General features: G+C 45.5%; 1 long non-coding RNA gene across 1 annotated transcript; it reads right to left on the reverse strand.

The window, feature by feature from the left end:
* Window positions 1-1,238: 1,238 nt before the first annotated feature.
* On the reverse strand, window positions 1,239-4,141 carry LOC310882357. Its single transcript, XR_014572907.1, has 2 exons — window positions 3,856-4,141; window positions 1,239-2,317 (listed from the first exon to the last, which is right to left on the reverse strand). It is a non-coding gene; the product is annotated as an uncharacterized lncRNA (long non-coding RNA).
* Between the last annotated feature and the right edge of the window lie 23,262 nt (window positions 4,142-27,403).

A 27,403-nucleotide genomic window follows, 5' to 3' on the forward strand; every position in this document is an offset into this window, starting at 1 on the left:
CTCTCATTCTTCTCCCCGCACACACACCTTTTAACAGCCGCTTTCCTCATTTCTTCCATTCTTCTGCCTTTTTTCTTCTCCTTTTTCTTTTCATTTTCCTTGGGTTTTATCTTTGACTTTTAAAAATGGAGCCTGGCTGTAAAATTCCCCGTATAGATTATCCATTTTTCAAAGGAGTGCTCTTGACATTATGTGGAGAGAGAATTTGGGAGGAACATACATAACTGCAATCGAGCAAAGAGCGTAAAATGCTTCCTCCAGAGAGTTCCTCACCATTCCCTAAGAAAAAAACAAACCCTAGACCCTGAATCATAAACTCCAGCTTAATTACAGCCACGCAGCAGCATGGTATGGCAGTGCTGGTGGCACTGCTGCACAGACGCGGTGTGTGTCTGCCGCAAAAAGCCAGGAGCTGATGGAGCGCTGGGCCACCTAATTCTTCAAAAACGCTTCATTTAGGAAAAGAAGCAGCAAGAACTATGAGCAATTTCAGTGTGTCAAGGAACTGGCCGTTTCATCTGGGGATGCTGGGGATCAGTCAAAGCCTTTTCGTCAATGAGGGAAGAAAAATGGGAGGCTGAGGAGAAAAATAGTAGAAGCTTGGAGGAAGCTAGGGGAAAAAGGAGATTGAAATCATCCATCCCGTGAGTGGAGCAGGGCAGAGGTAGCAGCAGCAATTTGGTGGAAAGTGAATGATCCGATTCCATTTTAGAATAACAGGTAAACAAATTTAGAATAACGGGTGAACAAATTTAAAATAACAGGCAAACGAATCCACCCCCGGGGGTGAGGACTTCTGGGCAAGCACTGCAGCCTCATGCCCCTGCCTGCGGCAGCCACCTTTTGGCACCTCGGTGATGCCATCGTCCTGGGCACATCAGGACAAGGGGACAGTGGGGCCCTGGGGGAAGCCAGGGGGAGGCACAGGGACACTGCCCTCCCTGGAAAGGGGCTGGTGGTACTTGGATGGGATGCAGCAGCCAGACCCAACCCCCCCCCCCGGCCCATCCATCATCTCTCTGAGCTCCCTTGGCCACCAGCCATCAGGTTGGGCAGCGTATTTGCAGACAGAAGGTATCTGCCAGCTTCCCACAGCAAGCCTGCACGTTTCATACCAGAAGTTGTGTGTTTTAACTCCTTCTCCCTTGTTTTAAGAGGTGAAGAGCAGTGCCTCATGGACCTCTGCAATGTCTGAGTGGGAAACCACCACACTGCGGTCTACGTCTTTTATTTAATGATATGACCAATGCTAGAGGCCCAGCTCCTGGTCAAATGTAAAGCCAGATAATGAACACTGTCTCTGCTCCAGAGCATTTAGGACAGGTTGGACACAATATGAGCAAGGAGGCAAAGGAAAGAGACACCAAGGGACATTGCACCAAATGCAATGACATCTCCAAAAGGCAGAGTGCCCAGTAGCACAGCATTAGCATCCCAGGGGCTGTTTGCCTCCCACCAGGGGGAGAGCAGCCCGTGAGCATCCCCACACCCCGTGTCCCAGCCGCACCAAGGGCTGGGGGAGGCTCCCAAACCCAGATGAGAGCCGAGGCCCCCATGGGCAGCACTTCTCTTTGGGGTGGCCCAGCTGCAGTCCGTCCTGCTCCACCCCATGCTGCCACCTCGCCTAAGGAGAGGGTCCCCAGGCTGGTCTGGATGTTGGGCTTGGTTTGGGGTTAAAAATTCAAGCTTGTAACATGAATTTGGGCCAGTCTTTAACCTGGCTTTGGTTTTCATGCAGCAGAGATCTGACTTCTTTTCCCTGGCCTCTCTGACACCTCAGTATGGCTTGTATTTTGTCTTAAATCCCAAGTCTGTGATCTCTTTCCCCATTACCCTTTTGATCAAGCTGGCCTGCTGTTTCTTTTCCTAATAAAGGAGCAAATTTAGCAGCTCAGGAGGAGCTAACGGGCAGGTTTCTCCATCATCCTCAGAACCATTAGTGCTCATCTATTCCCTCTCAGTACAGAACATTTGTATGTTTAATTTAAGAAGGTGATCTGTCAAAAGTGCTATCTCAAGGTAGCGCTGAGCTGGATAAATATGTCAGAAACAATAGTTCCTGCTGCAAGAAACAAATGTTCAGAAAATTTGTATTCTGGATGATCTCAAGACGGAGGAAATCAGTTCAAAGTGACATCTCTGTTTGGGAGCTGTTCCCTGCACTCTCGTCATTCCCCTCCATGGCCTCATCAGAGCCGTGAGATGTCTGCAGGTTAATCACGGAGGGCTCCTGCTGCCAGCAAAGGTCTCGGTCTGGTTCTGGAGGCACCAGCACGTCCACGCTCCCACCTTGCTTCTCCACTTTCCCTGGGAGTTCCTGGGGAAGAAAAGCCCCCTCTGGCACAATGGGACCTGGACCTTGGGGTAATGCCCAGGACGTCAGGGCAAGCCAGCCTCTCCTGGGGCTCACAGACGGCAGGAGTTTCCTTTTTAACTTTCGTAATGCAAAAAATAAAAGCATAAATAAATAAAATTTAAAAACACCTTCCCAAAAAATATTTTCCACTGCTCCCAGCTCCCCCCTTCTGAAGACAGATGGTGTCATAAACGTTGCATTTAGCGAAGAGCCAGGTCTACCAAGCAGGGTGAAATTCATCCCTGTAGAGAGGCAGCCCAAGTAGCCCTGCAGGATTCCCTGTTCTGGACCTCCAGCTGATTCTGGGGTTCCCTCCTGGCTCTGTGCTCCTCACAGACGGCGAGGGGCAGGGACCAGCCTGGCTGCTCCTTGCCCTGGGGCAGCGAGCAGTCCCCAGAGGAGGACAGCTGGGGCTGATCCTGGCACATTGACCCAGCTCTTGGCATAGGTGGGAAAGGATTGGAGGAAACAGGACTTTGCCCAGCAGGGAGTCAGCGTTGGCCAAGGGGCCAGTGGGGAGCAGGACAGGAGCTGCCTGATGACTTGGTGGGGAGCAGAAGCTCTTGTCCATGCCCAGCCCACCAGAAAGTGACTGAGGGGCGAGCCTGTGGTTCCTAGTGGTGGTCTTAGCAGCTGGTTCACTGCTGGTAGCCCACGTCTGCTCTGGGTTGCCGTAGCCCCCCCGAGCTGTTCAGGTCCCCCTTGCCCTCCTACTCCAGCGTAGGTGGGTGTGGGCTGCACAGACCCCTCTGGATTGCCAGGTGTTAATGAAGTGAGGAAACCAGCTCTGGATCACGGAGAGCACAACTGCAGTGCAAAACCCAGCTCTTCTGAAATACAAAACAAGGATCATTCACAAAACCTTGGTAAATATATGGGGGGAAAAAAATTCTCAGGGCCAGCAAAAGGAGGGAACACATTCTCCTCTTTAATCCCACTCTAGGATCAGTGGAATTAAATATCTCTGTAGCAAATAAAGAGAGGGGATGGTGGGGCTGGGGGAGATGCTGCCTCGCACAGCATCCCCTGGGTTCCAGGCAGAGCAGGACCCCATTGACCCATGCTTAGGAATGAATCCAGCACTGGGAAAAGCAGGTGCAGAAACCCCCAGCACCAGCATAAACAAAGCTGGTTCAGCACTTGAAGATGAATACCTTAATCCCAGAAGTCAGTAGGCTAATGACAAGAAATATCAAAGTTAAAGGAGGCGAGCACTTCAATTGGGTAAGTGATTAAAATCAGTCTTCAAAACCCCCAAAGGTCCCTGCTGCTGCTGTCAAAAATGGAGAGGAGGAAAAAAAATGAGAGAGAGAGAAAGAAAAAGAAAAGAAAAAGAAACGAAAAAGAAAAGCATTGGATAGAGCTCAGGTCTTCAAAGCATTTGTAGCTGCTGGGGACTCAGCAGATCCCCCAAAACAGAGCTTGCAGTTCTCCGGGTGTGCCAAAATATCTGGGGCCCTCACCTGCTTCCAACACAGCACAGAGATGTGGTCGCTCACCTGCAGGATGCTCCGGCTGGAGCAAAGGTTCTGCTTTCCCTGAGGTTTCCCTCCCTGAGAGAACGGGGTTCAGAACCCACATTCAGCTGCAGTGGTAAGAGCTGAACCTGGAGGATTTAGTGCCAGATAAAAGATGGTATAGCTGCATGATGAAAGACACTGCAGGCTTTCCCCACTGGACCCACATGGCTCAGAGAGCCCCATGGGTTAGCTGTGTGCTGGCTTTTTCCAAAACCAGGCACTTTTCTGCATCACTCTCATGCTACATCAGTGTGGGGACCATATGGACTCCTGGTGCCAGCTGAAAGCCAGCACAAGAGCTGGTTTTATCTTCTCATTCTACAGAAAAGTGATCAGGTGCTGGTAACTGATTGGTATCAAGCTGATGCTGCGGGCTGATGCTCAAGTTTGGCTTCAGTGGATGAGGACAGAGACTCACCTCATCACAACCATTGCAGGGCTCAGGAGGGGAAGAGGTTTGCCCCAGCCAGGACTGGTGGTGGAGAAGATGCAAACGTCCTCCGGTGATGCCAACACCTGTCTTTGACTCTGCGAGGGCCATGCTGACTAGCTTGGACCAGACACTTAGCTCTGAGGTGGAAGTGAAATAGTGGAGGATGTGATGAACAGCAAAGACGCCCTCAGCTGTTTGCTGCCCCAGAGAAATCACTCACAGCACCTGCCACCCAGGAGTGCACTCAGCATTTCACCACCTGGAGTCGCTGCTCAGGGCTGTTACACCTTTATTTTGCAAATATGAAATAGTGTTGAAGCGGAAAAATGTTGTTGCTCAGCCTGTCCACATCCCGTTCTCTTGAGGAGCCATTGCTCAGACTTATTTGTAGGCTGAGACAGAAATGTTTTGTTGGTTCCAGTGTAAGGCGGCTGTGAAAAAGGTAGTTCATTTACTGCTGCTGCTGCCACTGAGAACACGGCTGCTGATGGCTGGCAGTGAACAGAAAATTCACAGAATATTACTTTTGGAAAGATTTCTTGTAAATATATGTATTTTATTATAAAATTCATATCTTCCAGGAACGCCCATCACAAGGAAGCAGTGACAATGTGCAAACAGAATTAAAGGCTGGGAATAATCGGGGCTTCTAACAGCTAGCTTGGAAGTAGAAGATGGATTTGGATCTGTCTTAGCCTGTCAAATGCAACTGGATTCAAATAATTATGAACTGCACTTAAAGTCATAGGGCTGAAACAATTTGGAGAATTTGCTATAGAAATGACAAAGATAACCTATGAGGAAATTGTAGCAATATTACAGAACAGAGCAGAACATCTATTTTGCTGCTTTATGCCACCACATAAATTGATGGCTTGCCTGAATCTTGAAAGCTGGACACAGTCTGGTCTTTCTGTTTCAAAAAGAATAAAGTGAAACTGAAAAAAAAATTCCAGAGGAAAGCAGCAAAAGTCATCAAAGGTATGAAACAGTTTCCAAATGAGGAACAGCTAAACAGATTGGGACCTCCCAGGAGCGGATGCAGTAACCAGAATTGAGCAGCACAGAAGACAGCAAGGAGATAGAAAAATGGCATGGGGACAGCAGATAGGAAACGACTGTTTGTGGTCTCTTCTAATATAACAATTTAGGATCATTAAGTGAAACCAGTAATTGAAAGGTTCAAAACAGGCAGAAGGAGGTACTTCACACATTGCGCTGCTGAACTTCTCACTGTGGGAGCCCACGGATATGAAATTTTACACAGGTTCAAAAGGCAGTTGGACAAGTTCATAGAAGAACAATCCATTGAAGTCCTTTAAATTCAACAAAAACCCAGCCTCTGGCTCAGGGAGTGCATAAGCTGTGTGTTCCCAGCTCCCGGGACAGCGATCAAAGGAAGAATCATTATATTGGGTCCCTCTCGCTCGCTGTCAAAAGCAGACACTGAGCTCAGTGGGTTTTTACTCCAGTCTAATAGAGCTGACCTCAGCTGAGCACAATCAAGGAACACACTCTCTGATGTCTAAAAGCACTTTAATACTAATTTATCTCCTTGTGCTCAGGTTTTATGCTTGCAAGTATCCTACCTTGCTCTCCCCGTGCTGTATTTGGGTACAAGCCCAAGTGGATGCAAGGAGCGAGGGTTGGTGGGCAGAGCACTGGGCGAGGGGCAGCATCTCTCTGTCTGGTGATGGCGTGGGATGTGATCAGCACCAATGTGGGGCAGGAAGTTATTGTGCAGGGTATTAGATTTACCGTTTCTGTTTGAAGAAATCTAGCCTCAATATAATGTTTTACATCCTTGGTGCTGGGTTGGGTGGCTGGAGGAAGAGACAGGGAGAGATGGGAAATTATAGTTCATTTAAATATACGTTTTAATCAAACCTCGTAAATTACTCTAAGTGATGTTTTAACGAGGAGCTGTTTTAACTGCAGGAGCTGAGCAATATTTCTATCATTATGTGTTTTTTGTTTGTTTGTTTGTTTGCTGTTTTTAATGTTATTTATTTAACAACCAAAATATAGAATTCAATTTACAGGGCTTTAGCCATGGTAAATGAATTTTTATGGGATAAATTCACACTCTAGTTTTGTGTTTTGTTATCAGGATACACTACAAGGAGCTGGGCCTTTTTATTATTATTAGAACCGGCTGTCAATGCCAGTTATATTGCTCTCCTAAAACTAGATGCAAGATTGCTTGCCTCTGTGCAGCACCAATAAAAATGGGGGTTTTCTTATAGCAAAGTTCCATTTTCCATTCAGGTAGAGAGTGGGATCATAATCTTAGCTTCTTCTTTCACCTGAATAAAGTTACCCCTACAGGGGCTCTTCTAGGCAGACAGACCTGGTGATGACTTGGTGCAGAACCAAAGGAACCACAGAAATGCCATCTGAAGGGGGTCTCCAGACGTCTCTGACCCAATGTTCTCCCAAAAGTAGGGCTAACACAAACCCTAGACCAGATCAGGCAGGAGTTTACCCAAATGAATCTTGAAAAGCTCCAAGGAGGGAGATCCCGAGACCTCTCTAGGATTTGTTCCAGTCCTTGCAACAGGGTTGCAGCAGTGGCACTGCTTCCTGCAGGAGAGGAATGGGGATGCAAATGTCAGCATCTCCTAGCCAACACTCCCACTCTTCCAACAGCTACCCTAGGGCAAACGCCAACCTGCAGCTGGCAGGATCAGGGCTCAGTTTTTGGCTTGAGCCACACTCAAAAACACTAGATGGAAAACTTGACTTCATTGCATGAGCCAGGAAGGAGAGCTAAGGCATTGAAAGATGCTGACTCCTTCAAGAGATCTGAATCACCGGATTTAAAAACTGGAATTACTGGATTGCACACTGACACCTGCCCCCATAATACTCCCTGCAGGAGAAACACCGCTTTTCACCTTGGTCCAGGTAGGGTGTTTGGAAAACCAACATCGCATCCAGTGCAAATGCTTCCACCTCCCAGCTTCCCCGGATACCAGCATTTGCCTCCTGCCTCCACCCCAAGAGCAAGAAAAAAATCTCCACATCTCTGTTAAAGGATGGCTCCCAGTATTCACTTTCTCTCAGGAGAGAATAACAACAAAAGTGATAGATCCCATTCCCTTACAAGACATTCAGAATGACCCTGTCAAAGTCATTATCATTAATCAAATTGGGTGTAAGATCTAAATAAAAAATGTACATAGTAATTTATGCAGATTGCTGTGTAAGCTTTTAAACTGCTGGGCTGAGAAAAAAAAAACACACACACATACACAAAATAAAACCTGCCGCTTGCTTTGCTCTAATTAAATCCATCTTGCTCTGCCTGCAGGTGAACAAATCCTTTTGCTCATCTCTTTCTGTGATCATATTCTGCGCAAAATGACAAATTAATAACTTGAATAACAACAGTTCAACAGAAACAGCCTGATTACAAATCTTGATAGGAAAAGGTATTGTTGCAGGAGTGGTTGCCATTTAAAATGCAGTAAATCAGATGTCTCTGGAGGAAGAAATGTGCAGTTTAAAAACTTATTTAAATGAAGAAATGGTAAATAGGAGAGGCAGTGCCCATTTCTCTTATTATATGGACATGATTCAGCTACAGAAAAACCTCAGTAGAGGAGCTGGTTCAATTTACTGTTATCAGAGGGGATTAGGGCTGAAGATCCCTGATAGCCACAAGAGCTTTCCTGTGTTATTAACCAGGCTTGAAGGTATTTTTCCTCCTTTACAACACAAATGAAAAACCTCTTCATTTGCAATGCACATTGGACATTTCCTGCTTTAATGCAGCATTTCTCCACTGCAGTACTACCGTGAACTTCTGCTTTGTTTCCGCTGCTCAAAACCAGCAAAGCCAAGTCCCCCGGGTAGTAGCATGTCTTGCCCACGGCCCAGGCAGCTCCGGCGAAATGCAGACAGTGGAGGAGGACAGCCCCAGGTCCCTTTCCACCAGCACAGCCCCTTGCTCGAGCACACAGGTCCCCTCCGCAAACCCGCTGCATCCCCCACTGCTGCACCCAGCAGCATCTGCTGGAAGACCATACAGCTGCACCCCAGCTATCCCGGGGAGCAGTGCAAAGATGCAACGGGAAAATTACTCCTTCAAGGGCTGTCCACCACACTGGTTCCAGTTTCTTGCTTTTATTTCTCCCAGTCCTTCAATTCAATGCAATCACAAGGACACCTTAAACCTATACAAAGAGCAGAAGTATCCATCTACCAGCTTTCCAACTTTTCTAAGACACGAAAAATACAGGTAAAATAGTTCTTTTCCTCCACCTTATCTAGCTTGGATTGCTTCTTAGCAAATGCCATTCCCATAATAGGAAAAGCATAAGACCTTTCTCAACCTTTACTACAGCCTTACTCGAGCCTCTCACTGCCCCGCTGGCAGAGCTGAATGCACTGCTCCGTCTTCAGCTAATGCCCAGAAAGAAAAACCCAGTGAAAGTGTACATGGAGATAGAAGCTCCAAAGAAATGGGAATCTGGAGTATGTCTGGAGCTCTGCTTGGCTTTAAATTCGTATTCAGAAGATGAAGGCTTCCAAAACAGAAGAAACAATTAGAACTGACCTGTCGCTTCCCAGGCAGAAATACTGCTTCTTTGGAAATGGTGCTGGGACACCCGAGGACATGGTCAGGCATAAACATAAAACCCGAACCATCTGAGGGTGGTTCCCTGGCTAACAGGAGAGCAAGGGAAGCCAAATTTCATGTTTGCAAGCCTGAAAACACAGAAGGGGAAGATCTGGACTGTTTTGCAGAGGAGAAATAGTATTAACTACTAATCAGGTCCCAAAAGGATCAAAACACAGCTCGTGGCCATGCAGCCATGCTCTGGAAGAGGCACACACACAGAACCTCCAGCTGGAGCAAGCTCCAGATCCAACCAGGATGGAGAGGGAAGATGAGGAGCTCTGCACAACCTGCCCTGCACGGCAGTGCCGGGGCTTCCACCTGGACATGACAAAGCCACTCCGAGCACCACAGGGCAGGAAGCCCAACAGCAGGCTCAGAAGGGAGCGAGGTGGGGCACCCCTGCCCTCCATCACACCAGGAACCTCTCCAGACACCACAAATTAACAGAAACAGGACCCTCTTTTACGGACCCCTCTGCCCACATATCCCAGCTCGGCCTCATTCAAGGCTTTGGAAAGATCTCCTTCCCAAGAGACCTCCCTGTTAAACAGCCTCCATGTCCTCAGAACAAACACCGGTTTTGTAATTAAGTGCTAATCAATAGTGCTTGCATACAGAGAGCAGGAGACAGGGGCGTGCTAAACCAGCCACCTGAGGAAGCTGTGCAGGGTTGCTGTAGGAGGATTTGTTTTACAGCCAGCTTCCTGCAGGAGCCGTGTGGTAAAACAGCAACATAAACATGAGAGCACATTGGGCATAAACAATTAGCAGTCTTTCGTTACAACTAAATGCAACACATGGATTTTTTTTTTCCTTTTTTGTCTCCTCTGCTCACACAGCACCTCTGTTAAAAAGGTGATGCATTACTGCAGGTTGTGGCATGTGTAGTTTGCTGGAAGGCTCTCACCCTCTTCCCACCCCTTCGACTGCATCCCCTCAGGTCCTGGCATCCCGGGACTGTAGATAGTCTGAATTTCATTTTTCTCGTGGAAGGTTGCCATTTGGGGTTTGTCAGGGAAAGCCAAAGCTGCTATCCCCGTTCCACAAGCAGGGATGCTGATGCTCAGGAGGACACCTGGCGGCCAGACCCCAGCTCTCCCAGAGCCCATCCAAGGCACAGACACCCACTGACGTGGGGAAATGGGCTGCAAGATGTCTGGCTGTCTCTGACACCCCAGCGCTACGCTCACAAAACTTCTGTCGAGGACAAGAACAAGCAGGACTCTGGAGCCTAGAAAGGCAAAGATGTAAATCGTTCAGATGACTGGAGGTTTTAAGCTGTAGCATAAAAAAATTATGTCTCTCAGATTAATGTTCACCTGCTGTCCGCTTCCTGAGATGTCCAGCCCCTTGGGTATCAGCTCTCTCTTTCAAAGGTCAGTTTCATCCATGAGCAAGTCTGCCAGCAGGTTTTGTACAGGGAGACTAATTTAGAGACCACTACAGCTACAGAAGCAGTGAGAAAGAAACCTCATGGCAATGCTGCCCCGTGGTCCCGGGGGGTCCTCCCCAGCCCTGTTTGCAGCCTCTCCCTCTCACCCAAGGGACAAGCCACACAAGCTGCCTTGTGGTTTGGAAGGGGTCCTGTGGTTTCCCTGGGCACACACTGCACCGGCTTTGCAGGAGGAAAGTCTCACAGCTCCACAGGGGCCATGTGTCTCTTTTTAAGTCAACACAGACCCAGGCCGAAGCCCCGCAAGTGTTGCCCACACACACGTAGGTGCCTGCAGCCCCATCCTGCTCTGCCCAGTCCCTGCACGGCTGAGCAGGAGCAGGGCTTTTCACTGCACAAAATAAATTAAGATCTACTTAGAGGATGCACGCATAAATCTCCATTCAGAAACGGAAAGCAGCCCAAACCTCCTCACAGACTTAATGGCAAAAGCTTGAGTGGAGGACAGAAAATGTTGCTCTTGCCGCGTCGTGATTTCTTATGAAAAATGATTCCCTTGGAAAGCTACCCACCACATTTACCTGCTCACAGCTGTAAAACACCTAGTGACGCCTTGCATAAGCCAGCAGTGTTAGCAGAGCAACATACTCTAGCTGTTTTTTTGTGTGATAAATAGGTGGCAATAAAGACGAGCGTGCAAACAAGCGGCAAAACCTGCCAACGAACAACAAAACACATCCCGGGAGCATTCCCCACTGCCTTGCCTCTGGTTGTCCTTTCTGTCTCCCCAGGGGCCTCACTCGAGCCCTGGCCAGCACCCAGTTCCCCCAGACACCGTAGGCTGAGCCTGACCCGCAGTGTGCCAGCAGAGCAGCTCTGAGCAGAGACAAGGACAAGAGCCCTGGGAAAGCCAACAGCCAGCACAGTCTGGGCAGGAGCAAGGGGTTTCTGCACGGCTGGCTGCTGCCCACCCCTCATGGCAGCATGGTGCCCAAGGGCCAAGACTTCAGTGAACTTTGCATCGAGCTTTTTACTTAACTCTTCACCTTTATTATGCCCTTGTTCTTGAATTTAATGATGTAGCCATCAGATGCTATAAAACTGGCATTCCCTCTTTTTTTTTTTATTTTTGTTGTAGAAATCTACCGAAAATCCAATACAAGTGGAAACATAATATTACAGACCCACAATATCATAAATTGAGCAGGGACAGAAAGTCTTTAATCCTAAACCTTCTGAGCATGAGCTCTTTCATTTACCACAGACTGTGTGCAGGTTAGAACAAACTCATAAGAGGTAAATCAGTGAGCTATTATGTTGACGTTTTGTTTGTCTTTGCGAGTGTGCTGCCGCCATACAATTTGTGTTCCCAGGGACATTGCCCACCTGACCACATTCCTGCCGCAGGTCCCAAGGGAGTCGTCAGCTTCTGGAAGACATTGACTGGCCCCGAGGCCCCCCTGAGCTCCTCTGTGTTTTAGATGACGATCGAAGATTTTTATGGTGGTGGAAGCCACACCATGGCATTGAAGTCCCCAGCGTTGGGAGTAAGAAGTGCAGCACCAAAGCTCATCTCAAACACTCAGTGCCAGGAGCACCCAAATGCCTCAAAAATGGTGCTCTCCGGGGGCATTTCTAGGGAAAGGCACGTCCAACGTGTAGGACAAAATTGCTGCAGAAATGGAAATATTGGTTCATAGCTGTGAATAGGTAGGTCTGGTGGGAATATTCGTTTCTTAAAAAATTAAGCCTGGGAAAGAGATTAAAGAAGTACTCCTATAGCTATTAACTCATTTAGAGAAAATCAGCGTCATTTACTTAGGGGACAGGTCTAAGTTTTGTGTTTGCATAGCAGTTCTTGAAGGAATATCAGAGAACTCCAAACCAGATGGTCCCTTTGGGGGATCCAGTTCTGGGGTCCCCAGTACAAGGCAGATATGGACAACCAAAGGGCCATGGAGGTGATTAAAGGTCTGGAGAGCTGGATGTCCAATGGGGAGGCTGAGAGACCTGGGATGTTCGGCCTGGAGAAGGCTCAGGGAGATGTGGTCGATGTGTAGAAATACCTGGATGGGGGAGTAAAGAACATTCTTCTGGGTGGTGCCCCAGCACAGGACAAATTCAAATTGTGGTCAAACATAAGAAAAAAAGAATTCCTGTGAAAGTAGACAAACACAGGAACACATTGCCCAAAGAGCCTGTGGGTCTCCATCCGTGGAGGTATTGAAAACCCAACAGGACGTGGCTGTGGGCAGAGCGCTCTGCCTGACGCTGCCTTGAGCAGGGCTCGGGCTGGGTCCTCCAGCCCCTTCCCACCCCAGCAGCAGCCCATCAGTGGCACAGCCAACACCACAGCCCAGACTTTCCTCCCAAGCGCAGGGAACAAACTGCTCACAAGCAATTAACAGAGCAGGAAGGAACATTACCAATTATTCCAGAAGACCTTTTTGAATAACAAATAAACACAGGACATTCATAAACTGCTCACAAACAATTTATGATCAAGAGACGTAGCCAAATTCATTAAATAAATTATACATTATGTTTTATTCCCCCCTCAGCTCTGTTAAAATTATAAAACAATATATATGCAGCCCTAGTCAGAGAATAAGGCTGAATTATATATTTCTGTCAAAAATAAGTAAAAGAGTGTAAACATCCCCTGAGCAATCAACCAGTAGAAGTCTTCTGTAAATATATCAGTTGATTGTATAATTATAATGACAAACTTAATATAACAGTCTAATAGCAAACGCTTGCAATTAGCCACTTAAAAATAAGCCAAGAATCAATAATCATACATTGAGTTCAATTGACAAAAATATTTCAATTACTATTGTTGCATTTGTTTCCTATCTATTCCATAAACTAAACTAAACATCTTGTTCATTTGTTTCTTTAATGAATGTTTGTTCTCAAACAGTTTGCCAGAGGAAAAATGGAGAGAAAGCAAATTAATCCTGATCCATCTTTTGTCCTCACATCCCATCATTCCATTCCCACCAAGATGTTAAGATCTGTATTTTGCTGTACAAATTTAGATATTTCCTTGATGTACTCTGTAACCCTCCAGAGATCTGAAGGTTTCAAACAGAGGTGGTATTTTTGCATTTAAATAGCCCTCCATGTATTCTCCTTTCCATGAATTTACTCAGTTTTTGAATTGAAGTAAACCTTCTGCGTCTGCTGCTTCTGCAGCAAGAATTTCCAGAGCTTAACTGCACGTTGAGGGAGGAGGAGCTGCCCTCACTTGGTCTGGAGCCTCTTACGTGCAGGTTTCATTTGGTGGCAGGAGATCTTACATTGGAAGAAACAGTGAAATTTATTCCCCATTCAGCTTCTACATATCAATTGGGATTTTACAGCCCTTTTTAGATTTCTGAGGAATGACTTTTTCTTTTTCCAGAAAAGTCATCCCTAACTGGGTGACCACTCGTTACTCATTAGTCTTAGCTTCCACCAAGGTGCCTGCTGGAGATGGCAGACTATCAAAAGTAGCTCCGTGGACCTTTCCAATCCTTTTAAAGAGACAGCATCGTATCGGTCCCTTTTCAGTCCTCTGGTATTGGGGTAGTCTGGAGAGCAAGATTACACCCTACAGTGACAGTTCGTTATCTCATTCTTGATCTTGAGTGCATGTGGCTGATGCGATCTGTCCCTGGCATTCTTGCCATTCATCTCGTTATTTTTTCCTGTAACCTCCTCAAGCAATGCTTCAGTTCAAAAGAAGTTTCCATTAAAAAGGGACTCTGAGGTGGAGACATCCTGAGCCTTAGAGGATGCAGGCAGAAAACAATCCTTGCATAAAAGCACCCATCTCTGAGTGTTTTTGCACTGGATTGTCAAAGATCCCAGAGAAAACCAAAGATTTTACTCTCCAAAGATTAGTGGTGGAAGAAAAAAAAATACTTTGTTCGTTGTTCAGATAAAATAGTTGATGATTGATTTTTTGTGACATGTGTATCCACTTATGACCTCTGGTCCTAAACTCATGAAGGTAAATGTCATAACAGAGATCAGCTGTCATATATTTTTATGTACTTGGAGGCTAATGTGTCCGTTGAAGAGTGTACATGGCAAGAATGTCTCATTTCTGAGGGTGCTTTATGTCAAGTGCTATTCCAGATGATCTCTTCGCAGCTAGGCTGCATGTCCTGTTGTTTCGTGGCAAGTACACACTCCCCGGGTCCTGCAGTCCCAACACTGACAGGCAGAAGAATGCTTATGCAAAGAATATGAAGTGGCAACTCAGCGACTCATCCATCTCCTTAAAAGCAACCCTTTTCTTTCCTAAGGTGCCACAATAATCACTAGAAATACATTTAAAACATTGGAGAGGTTCAAAAATAAGGGTTTCTCCCCATAACATCCCACCACTGTTCCAAAGAGGGGAGGCATCCTTAATTACCAGAATAGTTAATATTCAGTAAACTGATAGTCTTGGGAATTCCTTTTCATATTTTGTATGACTCTTCATGGCACAGAGACTGTAAGCCACCTCTGCGGGATGCAGGCTCTGCACCTACGCCAGATGCCCAGTGTGGATGCTCCTCCTGGGGAGCAGTTTTCAGTCTGCTCGTGCTGCGAGCATCAGCTGCAGCCAGCAGACTCCCTGCTGTAATCCTAAGAGAGTCAAAAGCTGGAGATGGAAAAGCACTTTTTTCCCTTTTTTTAAAAATTATTATTATTATTTATTTATTTTTTCAAATGAAGGTGTTCATTCAGATTTTCTCCTTCATCTTTGGAGTCTCTGGGTGCCGTGGCTGCCCAGTGGCCCCTGAAATCAGTGGTGCCTTGGGCTCCCCCAGGGCAGCCTGCAGCACAGCCCTGCTGCCTGGCACACCAATGTGGAACCACCATTTGCCCGGCCTGCTCTCCCATTTGGCTTTCATGGATTTCCTCCTCACCGCAAAGCCAAGGGGACCATACCAGCCATGCCTCGTCTCTGTGTGACTGAAGGCAGGGGAGACAGGGCAGGGGAAGAGGGGTACGTTTCCTGTGGGGGTTGTGTTTTGTTGTGTGCACAGCATGTGAGGGGTATGGGATTTTAGAAGCTTTTGGGATGTCTCACTTTTGGGGACACGTTCATATATCATGCATTATCACATGGTGTTGTGCATCTTCTGAAAGCAAAAGTCCTCCCATGCTTTCATTACCTGTTTTTTTTTTCCCATTAAGCTTGCATTAACTCCTGGCAAATGTGAAATGGCTGACAAACTTTTACAGAGCCTGAGACACCCCAGCAGCCCCAGCTTTGGGGCAGGACTGACATACTCCTGAAGTCCCACCAGCCTCCTCCTCTGCAGGACATTTCCCAGAGGGAAAATTTCCTGATGCCCTTAGCAAAGGAGCAGAGATCACACTGTGTTAATCTCAGCATTAAGGCCAGCTGCATTAATCACTCAGTCTCTGTCATCTTCAGTATGTGTAGTGGGTTTACACAGCAAGGTGTTTTGGGTTTCTTTCCTTTGCTCATCACTTCTTTAGCTTGTTAGTAATAGGCAATAAATCTTACTATCTCCCTACTCTGAGTCTGTTTTGCCCGTCATGATAATTGTTGAGTGATGTCCCCATCCTTATCTCAACCCTTGAGCCCTTTGCATCACATTTTCTGCCCCTTTCCCTTTGAGGAGGAGAAGTGAGAGAGCGGCCGCGGTGGAGCTTGGCTGCCCACCCAGGTAAAACCACCACAGTATGAAAGCAAAGATTTTTTTAAAAGGCAATGGGTATTTTATAAAAAAACAATGTTCCTGAATATCACACATGATGTGATTCTAAACAAAGGTTCTGGGCTGAGTTATTAAACCTGAAAGACTGGTAGTAAACTGGAGTCCCTCCACTGTCACAAATTGGGTGACAGCGGTGTAGTCAGTGTGCCAACCCCAAAACTGGAATGGTCTTTCTGTACCCGAAACTTTCTGTACTTGTCCTTATCTACTGACCTGCCCCAGTAATCATTTATTTTTCTTGTCACCAAGACCTGCAGAGGTCCCCCTGCCCTGGACCTCAGTGGCCAGTTGTATTTGCAAGAAAGGTTTCTGATGGGCACTGCTATTTCTGATCGTCCTGGCTTCCCTGCTGGGAAATAATGACATTTATGGCATGGGGCAGATGAAATCATCATCAGGAGTTGACACCTTTTTACATCCTGCTATAAAACAGGTGAAAGGAGAAGAGCAATAAATCATCGTGATGATCACCTCCTTCCAGCCAGACCTGCAGGGTTTGAAAGGGAAGCACTTGCCCCAGTATCGCTGCGGAGAAATAGCTGCTGGCACAATGTGTGTGGTGAGAACAGTGTCTCATCCAGAGCAATTTGTCTTCAGTGCTCAGCCCCCCTGTCATAGGCTATGGGATCTGCCAGGAAATTGCCCATGCCCTGTTCTCCCCCCACAGCACTCGTTCTGCCTTGTTCCTGCATCACAGATTAGGTTACAACAGGAACAAGGTCAAAAACTGACCAGAGAAGGTTTTATTGCATCCTCCCATGGCCTCACGTGGCTTTTTTCTCCTGACTCAGCTGGACACAGCCCTGGTGATGATCTGGGGGGGGAGCCAGGATCCCCAAAGGGATGGGGGGGTAGCAGGGCCAGGCTGGCACCACATCCACCTCGCGCATTACTGAGACCTCTTGGGACAAATTCATGAGTTGGTGGCTGACCCAAGCAGGGAACATTTGTCGTTCGGGCTGTAATGAAAGCACTTTAGTTAAAAAAAATAAAGCCAGCTTTAAAAAGAAGCATGAGATGGATTCATTCCAGGATTATTCAAATACCTTGCTTTGGGGGAATATACTTCACTTCTCTTTTAACTTTAATATCACATTAGAGACTGTTTCCTGGGATGGTGGATACTGTATTCTGCATACTTTATCGCCAGGCTGTGAGAGCTAGTGAAGTGTTTTGGATAATAGAAATGAATTATGTATCACACATTCATTGCCTACCAGACTGATTTGTTTACTAATAATTTAGTTTAAAGTACATTATTGTTTTACTACTCACACACTGATTTACTTCCAAACACTGACTGAACAGATATCATTAAATTAGAATAATTTTTAACTCTAAAAGTATATTGTTTACAATTTGCTCCTTAGCAAGGCAATTGTTCTGAACTGCATATATTTGTCTCTAGGGTTATGGGTCCAAAATGATCTTCAGGCTGATTATTTCTAGGACATCTCAAGATTTTCTTTTGTACCCAGGGTCCATTCCAGCCTTCCTGTTAATTAGCTCTTCAGCAAAGAACCTCAGCAGCAACAAGACAAGTCCCTCAGTAGAACAACTACAATTACATCCTGCAGCAGAGGCTCCATGATGAGCTTTTCCCTGTAGACTGACTCTCCTAATCCTGTAAAGAGTATTATCTGCATCATTCAATATATCTGCGCATAGTTTTGCAGTGCAAAATGAGTTAAAAGTAGATCCTTTGGCAAATTTTGCAATGATCCTGTGTAACATTGTTGTGCTCATGAAATTCAGTAGCAGAATAACTCAAGCTTTGAAACCTTCCTTTCTAGTTAGAGCTCAATGGAATAAACTTCATATGCTGTAGCTGAAGAAACGTGGTACGGTTTAGACCATGCTGCTAATAACTGCTGCATCTATTTGCAGAAATTTTCACTGCTAACTTTGTGGTGATACCATGAAGGCAAATATCTGTTATGCCCTTATACATGAGCTTCATCTTCTGCAGAACCAAAGTTGCCATATGTGTTCCTAATACCTGCATGCCATTCGGAAACCTAGATAATAGGACCTATGAAGAAAGATGACCACACTGTTTTTTTTTGTTGTTGCTGTTGTTGTTGTTCTTTTTTTCCATTATAAAACAGAGGAGATGGGAGAAGGGGGATGATGTGGTAACATTCTTTAAAGATGGAAATGGCTGCTGCAAAGAGAGACACCAATTGTTTTCTGTGTGTGGAAGATAGGAATTCATGTATATAGAATGAAGTATGAAATATTCACTTTACTCGTTTAGGATTTTTATTTTTTTTATTTATTTTGTGGCTAGTAGAGCACTGGAGTAGATTGCCTCATGTAACTGCAATGTCTCCATCATGGGAGGCTGTAAGAAGGGGCTGGGCCAGCAGCTATGGGGTGGGATGAGGCTGATTCTGCTGGGCGGGGGACAGCCTAGCTCAGCTCCAGACTTCCACAGCCATTTCCCAAGCTTCTGCATTTATGGCTCGGGAGCGCAGTGCTGGGACTATGGGGTGCACTGTTTCAGCACATCCACACCTTCATATATTTGGTTTTAAAAAGAAAGAAATGTATTCTGGATTGTTGATATGTTCAGTATTACAATTGGGATAAAGAGAGCTTTGCTGGGACGGGGTTCAGGCTGGATCTGCTGCTGGGCATTCTCAGCCTCCATCACTTTTAACACAGCACTGAGATTTCAGGCTGGTTTGGAGGAGAGGAAGGGTCATCTCTGTGCAGGCTGGACCACATTCATTCAAGATAAATGGGGCCAAAAAGTACTTGTTCTAGAGGCAGAAAGTTGCCACCTTCTCTTAATTTATTGCAAAGAAGAAACAGGTTTTGCAAAACCTCAGAACTGGCTCTCCAGCAGAACAGCAGAACTGCTCACACATCCTCCAAAGTGAATGTTGACACAAGATGTTGAGCTCCAAGAGTTTTAGTAGGCAATATTTTGCTTATTTTCTTCCCTGTTCAGACTTAGAGAGGTTAACAGTGTCAGAGAAGAGGAAAACATCCTGACATTGCTCTCAGGAATAAGAACTGGGAAAAGATTGAACAGCTTACAGGATGAGAAAGAAATTAAATTGCAGCATACAAAAACCCAATATCCCAGCTGCAGGCTCATCCACTAGGTGAAACCAATCTAATTTGTTGGTCTCTTTATTCCCAAAGCCTCCTGAGACCTTGGAGTGAAAGAAAGCAGCTACCCGGAGAGAAAAAAAAGTTTCCAGCCCAGAGGAGCAAAGGGGATGTCACATTTATTTAAAAAGAGAGAGGGAACAGTGAGAAAGAAGCCAGTCTTGGGTGCCTTCAAGCACTGCCAAGCAGATCCTGAAAGATAAGCCCGTGTTGTCAGAGCTTCAGCTTTTCTGAAACAGTTCTGATAACATTGATTGAGGAGCTGTGTACGATGGCAGTGGTTTGAAAGCCTTGGAGCTATCGTTGATCCAAGCGTAGAGCAAGAGATAGAACAGCAGTTCCCAGCATATCGCTTACAGCAAACACAGGTCTTGAGAGACCCTCTTGCTTCGCTACAGACACCTGCAGAGGAGAAACCTGCAGCCCAGCTAACACAGAGCACAAAAGACTGTGTTGCTCTTAGAACTATAGAGGGCAAAGGGGAGAAAATGCATTGCTTGGGGGAGTGAGGTGGGCAGGAGGGAGCAGCCTGAAGGAGGAGGAGGAAGGTCACCGGCTACCTGAAAGGTATGGCTGTCCAAGGGCCAGCTTGTGTGGAAAGACACTGAGATCAAAATGCTGTAGGATATGAAAATAATTTCCTTAACACATTGAAAAAACAGGCTTCCCATATATCACAGAGAAAGAGGGCTGGCTAGACATGTGCAATTGGCAAGGTTTCATAAACACTTATCCTCCTGGGAACTGTCATGAATATTCCCTCCACGCAAAGGAAAGGATTCATTCATGGTCTGCCCTGCAGACGTACCATTTCATATGACAAACTGCTGCAGCTTTCTCAGAACAGTCAAAGCTTCAACAAGATTATTCAACAGCTTTAGTCACTGTCCTTTGACGCAAAGCTCTACCTTTGATGCACTGATGGTTGGACATGAATCACACCATCATGTGTGCTTGGTCCCCAGCCCAAGCTCCTGCTCGAACCACAGCCAGCCAGAGCAGCCTGTTCCAAACCTTGCCCAGCTGAGTTCTGTTTGTCTCACAGCACCTCTGCACTCCTGGCCCAGTGTGTGACCACTGTCAGGGTGATTTTTCTTTCTTTCTATCCAATGGGGATTTTCCTTTTTGCAACGTGTTGGCTCCCAGCCTCCCACCATGGGAAGAGCCCTCGCAGCACCCTCCCCTTGGGCAGCTGAAGGCAGCAGGGAGATCTCTCCTTCACCTTCCCTTCTCCGGGCTGAACAGACCCACCTCCCTCAACCTCTCCTCACATGTCCTGTTCTCCAGCCCCAGTCATTTTGCTGGCCTCTGCTGGACTCACGGGACTTGCACTGGGAGCCCCAGACTGGGTCAAGCACTGCAGGTGGGATCTCATCAGTGCAGAACAGAGCAAGGACCCCTTCCCTCACCATGCTGGCTGCACTCCTGCTAGGAGGGCTTTGGGGGGACATGGTGTTGATTCACGCTCACCACCAGCAGCCCCAGGAGCACTTTTTTGCAAAGCTGCCTACCGTGTCCGGCTGCATTGGGTTATACCCTCCCAGATCAGGATTTTACTTCTGACTTTGTTGAACTTCATAAGGTTCTCACCAGCCCATTCCTGCAGCCTTCTCCTCCAGCCTACAAATTGTTCCCCCCAAATTATGGGGAAGGTACTCCAAAATCTATGCTATGAAGGAGAGCAATTTTATTCTGCAGTGGCTACAAGAACCTTGGTATGCCTCCATGCAATTTAAAACATAAATTTAAAAATATATATTTTAATTGAAATGTAGTGGAGTCTGTGTTTTGTGCTTCAAACTCTGCATTAAACAAACTAAAATTTCTGATGGCTGACCTGTTCACATATCTGAATCTCTCTTTCCTCATTCATATTAGAGATGGTAGAATTAACACATTATTCAGTGATTTAGTCCTTCCGTCCATGATCCAAAACCATTTTCTGCAAATGTATTCATTGCTTCCTCGTGTTTGTTGACTTGTTACGTGAAGGACATTCAGCATGTACAGAGTATCTGGGAACAGTTTGCTTTGTTTGCAAAATCTTATCCATGGTGGGAGGTCACTGGAGTCTCAAAGTATTGTTTCCACCACCCAAATCTTTCTAAATGAAGGATTAGTGAGTTACAAATGCAGATACTTAATACCAAGTGATGGCTACAGAATACTGAATAGTAAGTAGTAAATCCTACCTCCAGTTCAAGAAGTCCTAGTTGCCACAGAGATACTATTATTTAGTTTTTTTCGGGGGGTGAGGGAGAGCTTGTTTCCTAAAGGCTGGTGGAAGTGAGCATCCAGAATTCCCCTTAATGTCCATGGCAAATGGCTAAGAAAAGGGGTGTGGAACTGCACAGAAACCCACATCAAATGGGAAATTTTCAAGAAGATGCTTTCTTTTCATTTAGAGCCTTCCTTAAAACGCTTGTTATTCAGGTGGAGTTTGCATTGCATCCAACTGGAAGATCACATTATGTTTCACAGTATGTTTGTGGGTACTCTAGGGATAACTTTGAGGGGTGTCTAAGGGGTACCCAAGAGAAAAGGGGTGTAGAATTGCAGCTACATTATTCAGGACAGCACCGAGACGCGCTCTGAGTGAAATCCCACCCTGACATGAATCCATGGTGTGGCTGAGCACTTGCTGTCTATGTGCCTGCATGCAGGGAGCATTGGCAGGGCTGGACTTGGTCTTGCTGGGTCCTCTGGGTGCTGCAGATCGGCCTTCCTGACACCCCCTGGGGAGCAAGGACCCTGTCCTCATCCGCTCCCCCAGCGAACAGCCGCCTCTAGCAACAAGGTCCTGGAGATCTACACACCTGCAGCCCTGCCCACCAGCTAAAGAAATCCCAATCGATATTCCCCATTAGAGAGCTACTGAAGTGGAAGCAATTTGGCCATGAGTAGTTGCTGGAGGTCTGTTCTTCTTCCTGCTTCTGGCTGCATAGGCGCTTAGGGTGAAAGATTTACAGCATTTTTGGAGAGACAGGGTTATCCTTCACAAGAGGGGAACATTGACAAGCCAGGCCTTTTCGTCTTCATTCCACTCCTGAAATCCCGCTTGATTCATTACAGTTTGTCCTTCTCATTGGTGTAATGAAAAATAAATGTTTATGTTGATATATAAAGATAGCAACATTGATTTTCTTTTCTGCAGTAGATTTGATTACTATCAAGCTTCCAAAGCCTTTCTGAGGTCTTTTTTTTATTTTATTGCGACACCTTTTCAAGCTCGCAGCTTTTCCTAATTGTATTTTCTGCTGAGAGAAGCACGTGGAAGGATTTGAAAAGGATGCAGGTGAGGTCTCGGAGGGGCCATTTCAATGCCTGAAAATGTTGAGATGGTCTGATTTTACAAAGACTGTACTTTGCAAATAATATGTATTTGCAAAAACTTGAGATGAAATTATAAACATAACACTGCAAGCAGTTTTTTCACCTTTATTATTACTTCCTCTAGATTTTTGTCTCATTTTAGATCCCCAGGGTTCTGGAGGCTTGCCAGTATTTTGACACTATTCATATTCCAATTTCAGTGTATGATACCTTCAGTATGCTTGTACAAATGAATGAGCAGGTGTGGTTAAAATGTACAAGTGCCTTGAATATGTTCAAAAACAAGGCCAGCTTTAATGTTTAGACAACATGTTTGTCTCATTGTGTTAAATCTCTGCTAGTCATGAACCTAAAGAAGGATCTCTGGATTAGAAATCTTTGTGAAAACTGAAGAATTTGGCATCCACAAGCAAATCTCACACCTCAGTCTAACTCTCACTTTTATATGCCCTATTCTGGACTGTAGAATGGGGAAAAAAGCAAAGGCTGAGGTTGTACTATTGCAAATCCTCAAGATGCAAAAGCGCTAGAAACCTTGATAGTGTTCGTGGTACTCCGGAGTAAGACATGGAAATCACCCAAAGGCCAATGGGACAATCTCTTGCACTGCCCTGTCCCAGGTGCTAAGCTGGTCCTAGAGCAAACACCTCCTTTTTAAGCTGCTTAGTTACTGATTTACTTAGACAGAATGTTAATTATTATAGGATCCATGAAAAGGTTTGTTCTCTTCTTCTTAACAAACATTGTTCTCCAATTAATCTTAGCTTTGTTGTGAATGCAGGAAAGATTCTTCCTAACTACCAAAGAAATTGATTTTTCAGGTTTCGGTGTGTTTATGTTCAGCACAACTTCACTATTTCCTTGTTTGCTAAACAAAGGGATACAGATAAAATTGGAGCATGCTTTCCCCTGGGGGTGATCACTTAGTGGCTTAAACTTCAGCCTCCCGACGGTGCCTGGAACTACACATTTCAATAAGGCTTGATTCAAAATGTTTAAGGGAAGTGGATTAAACTCAAGTGTTTGCTCCGTGGGCTTTCTGGAAAGATCCTGAGTGGGCCAGTAGAGGGATAGTAAATGTGCACAGACATGGGTCTGAAGGCCAGAAGTGTCCCTAAGGTCTCCTCTAACTACACATGGCCACGTGTCATTGCCATGGGCTGGGAGGCCAGTCCCTTGCTTCTTCCTCTCTGTTAGTGAAGACATTAAGCATGATTCCTCAGCCTACATATGTTCAGAATCCCAGTTGTTCGGATCTAAGAGACACAAGAAAGTGACGTGACCCTGAGTCTTCGCACGCACCCTGCAAGTGCATGAGCAGCACCGAGGTGGAGCTTCAGGAAAGTCAGTCCTGAAGTCCCTGCGCTGCAGATCTGGTGGGCTGCAAGCCTCCCAGGAACTCAACTGCTCATGGTCATACGGACTTCAGCAGTTACATGTGGGTCTGCAGGCAGAAATTTGAGCACTTCGGGGATTTTAGTGAGATAAATGTTGATGTTTCCTTATGCACCCCTAAGACCTACTGGGGGAGGTGATGGTCTAGTATTCCAGCTCTAGAGTGGCAAACACCTGCACGCCTTCACAAATCTAATCCTAAGCAAATGTGCACATCTTCACTTTTCTTCTCAGTTTCATCCAGGATGCATCTGAATCCTAGATGAAAACTCATTCAGCATTAAACATTTTGTTAGCTGGATTAGCCTGAGGGGATGCTCATAATTACAGTGTTGTTAGGGTTGCTTTTCATTTTAAACCACTCTGTTAAAGATGCTTTCACATACAGAGTCCTGTAATTTTCCTAGTAGTGGGCTGGGTGTAAACTCCTTGCTAAACTGATAGATGTCTTTTTCTATAAAGTCAATTACTGGCAGAAAATCCACTAATACAAAGGGCATAATGCAATTATTTGGAATTGATTTCTTATAGGCATATGAATAGACATTTGGGCAAGTTCAAGTTTGCTGAGAGAGTTTATAGTAATAACTGTCACATTTTACATTAGCTTTCATCCCAGGGGACTTCAAAGCATTTTACAAAACCTGAACTTGCATCTCTAAAGAGAAAGCATGGCCCAATGCCCACTTGCCTTTTGCTCAGAACATCTGCATTTGATTCCCTCTTTCACCACAGCCTTCTGGCACAATCCGTAACAAGTCTTCAAAGTCCTGCTAGAAAATTAGAAAGAAAAAAAAAATGCATGTTCCTCCTGCAGGGCAGCCAAAGGAGAGACAGCGTAATGACTGGCAAGGATAAGAAGGTGCAAAGCAGTGTGGAAGAAGTCCATTTCGACCAAGATGAGCCCTTGGGATGAGAGGGTGCCAGAGGATGCACTCGATCCTATTTGCATGCCTAAAATGGTGAAGATGACCCACTGCCACAGGGAGCCTACTTCTCTCCATGGACTTTAAAAGGGGTCTAGAGCTGAGGAGCACGGCTTTAACTTGCAACTTTTTGCTATCTAAAGTTAACGGAATCCTCCTCAACACGCCATGGAAGTCCCAGCAGTTGATTCAAAGCTATGGGCACTTAGGCTTTTAGGAGTAAAATGCAGGGGGTGATAAGGATAGTAACAACAGTGGTGATAATGAGCTGTGAATGTTTTCAGGAGGACACAGGCACCTCCCAGAGCGTCACAGAGGGAAGCAAAATCGGGACAGCCAAGCACCAGCTGTGGCTCAGAGGCACTCACGGATGGCTAAAATATGGCTCCTTCTCAGTGGTTCATTAACAGCTCTTGGTGCTTTTACGAGAAACTTTATTTGATCATTTTGCAAAGCTCCAAAGTTAAGCAAAGGCAAAACCTTCACAAGGAAACAGGAATGACGTACTGCAAGAGGCTTTAATGAGGTCGCCAGTGTTATTGCTGGCCTTTCCTGTCCAATGCAACCTATAGCTGGCAGAGATTTCATTAAAAATCAAAAGCTGAGGCACTAAAGTAAAATTGAGGCATGTATTCCCTATACAATAAATATATTCAGCGTGTCTGGAAGGAACAAGAAGGAGTCATATTTTTATTTATTTTCTCATCGGACTCTAAAATCAGCTTCACATAAACTAGAAAGAAAGGCATTGCGCTGAGATAAGTCCATTCCTCATCTAGTGTCCCCAGCATCTGGCATTCTGGAACAGTCTTTTTTTCTTTTTTTAATCAAAGTTGCAGCAGACATAAAATAAACCAACCCCTCTAAATTTATTTTTGCATCAGTTCATACCATTGGAAGAATAGTTTTTGCTGCCTAAGGAAGCTGGATAATAACAAATAGACTAGATAATTGCACCATTAAACCTACCGCCTTGTAAGAATGAGGATGTACTCCCTTAATATTTAAAAAGTTTCAAATTTGTTTTAAAGTTACCTGAGGATTTTACAATATTTACCATGAAGCACCACAGAAGCCTGTCTAATGAAGTACCAGACTTAACTGAAGTTATTGTAATTACGCCACTTAAAAAAAAAAAAAAGGACCTGAAAAAATAGGCATTATAGAGAAATATTGACAGATTAAATAGATTCTGTGATGGGAACCAGGAAATTGCTCAATTAAAGCATGTGTGTATTACAACATCAGGCAATTATTAAATTAACAGATGGCAGAGCTCTGAAAACGGATCTTAGCAGCATTCAAGTGATAAAGGGAAAGTCGTATGATATGCAGGCATGAGTCTGAATACCACTCTCAATCACTGGCATGTGAGAATTCAGGGGACGGAACTGGTAGCAATAACAGAGTAACTCACGTGGTGAGGAATAATCTGTGCACTTGTCTCATTCCACTGGTTAATAACAAATTAGTCCCCAAAAGGTGAGCTGCCTTGCCCCACAACTTACAGAAAAACTGCCAGAGGAAAAATAACGTAGAAAGGTAGAAAGGCTAACTCACAGCATAGGGTAAGAAACCATCCTTTTACCCAGGACCTCAGAGTCTGGGGTGGCTCACCGGAGATGCAGGAAGCCCAGGCCCACTTCCCTCCTGCCCTGGAGGGGTCCAGGCCACACTCTGCACCTCCCCAACAACCTGCTCCACAGCAGTGTAGCAGTGAGCACTTTGCATCTTTCTCCCCTCGCTTAAGGAATTAAATTTCACTGGAGAAAGACTGCAGTGCTTCTTAACCAGCACATGCTCTGTGCGGCTCTGGAAATCTGGGCAGCACAATAACCCTGACAAGAGTGGGTGGGCTGAAACCTTCTGGGACAGGGCGATCGGAAGAGCCCTGTGACACATGAAATACTTCACATCCCTGGCATGGGAACATGGAAGAGAATAAATTTGATTTTGCCTCCTGTGTCTGCTTCCAGGAGATGGGTTCTGCTGGGGCTGAGGGCCCCTCACTCCTTGCCGCTGGCATTTTTCTTGGCTGCAAGGATTTTTTAGATTAAATGCAAGAGTAAAACCTTGGGAAAGGCTCATTAGCCTGGAGGCAGGAGCAGTCGCTTGGTAAGTTGTTTTACTTCAGGGAACATTTAATTGTTTATAGAAAGCTTCACAGTGCTGAAAACTGAGGTTTACCACACAGGATTTCTCCTTGGACTGGCAGTGGTCAGAGCACTTTCTTGGGCAGATGACTGATCCTTTAAAACCCCTCAAGTAAAGAGAAAATTCAGATGGTAGCTTCTAAACCAGGCCTTCATTTTCATCATGAAAAGGGAAACTGCATCAAACCACGTGCAATGCCACGCACTTTGCACTTGCATTTTGTGGAAGATGGAGAGTGTAGTTTTGCTTCAGTTCTCTGAAGTCCAACAACTTAACATTTTTTTATTTGTTTGGCTGTCACATGCAAAAATGAATCAATCATTCACAGCATTTTAGCAATTACCCCCTTTTCAGATTTAATTTATCTAAATTGGAACCCTGGAGTAAAAGCAAATCCGAGATAGCTATTTTATTATT

This window comes from Anser anser, assembly GCF_964211835.1.
Source record: "Anser anser genome assembly, chromosome: 16".
NCBI lineage: Eukaryota > Metazoa > Chordata > Aves > Anseriformes > Anatidae > Anser > Anser anser.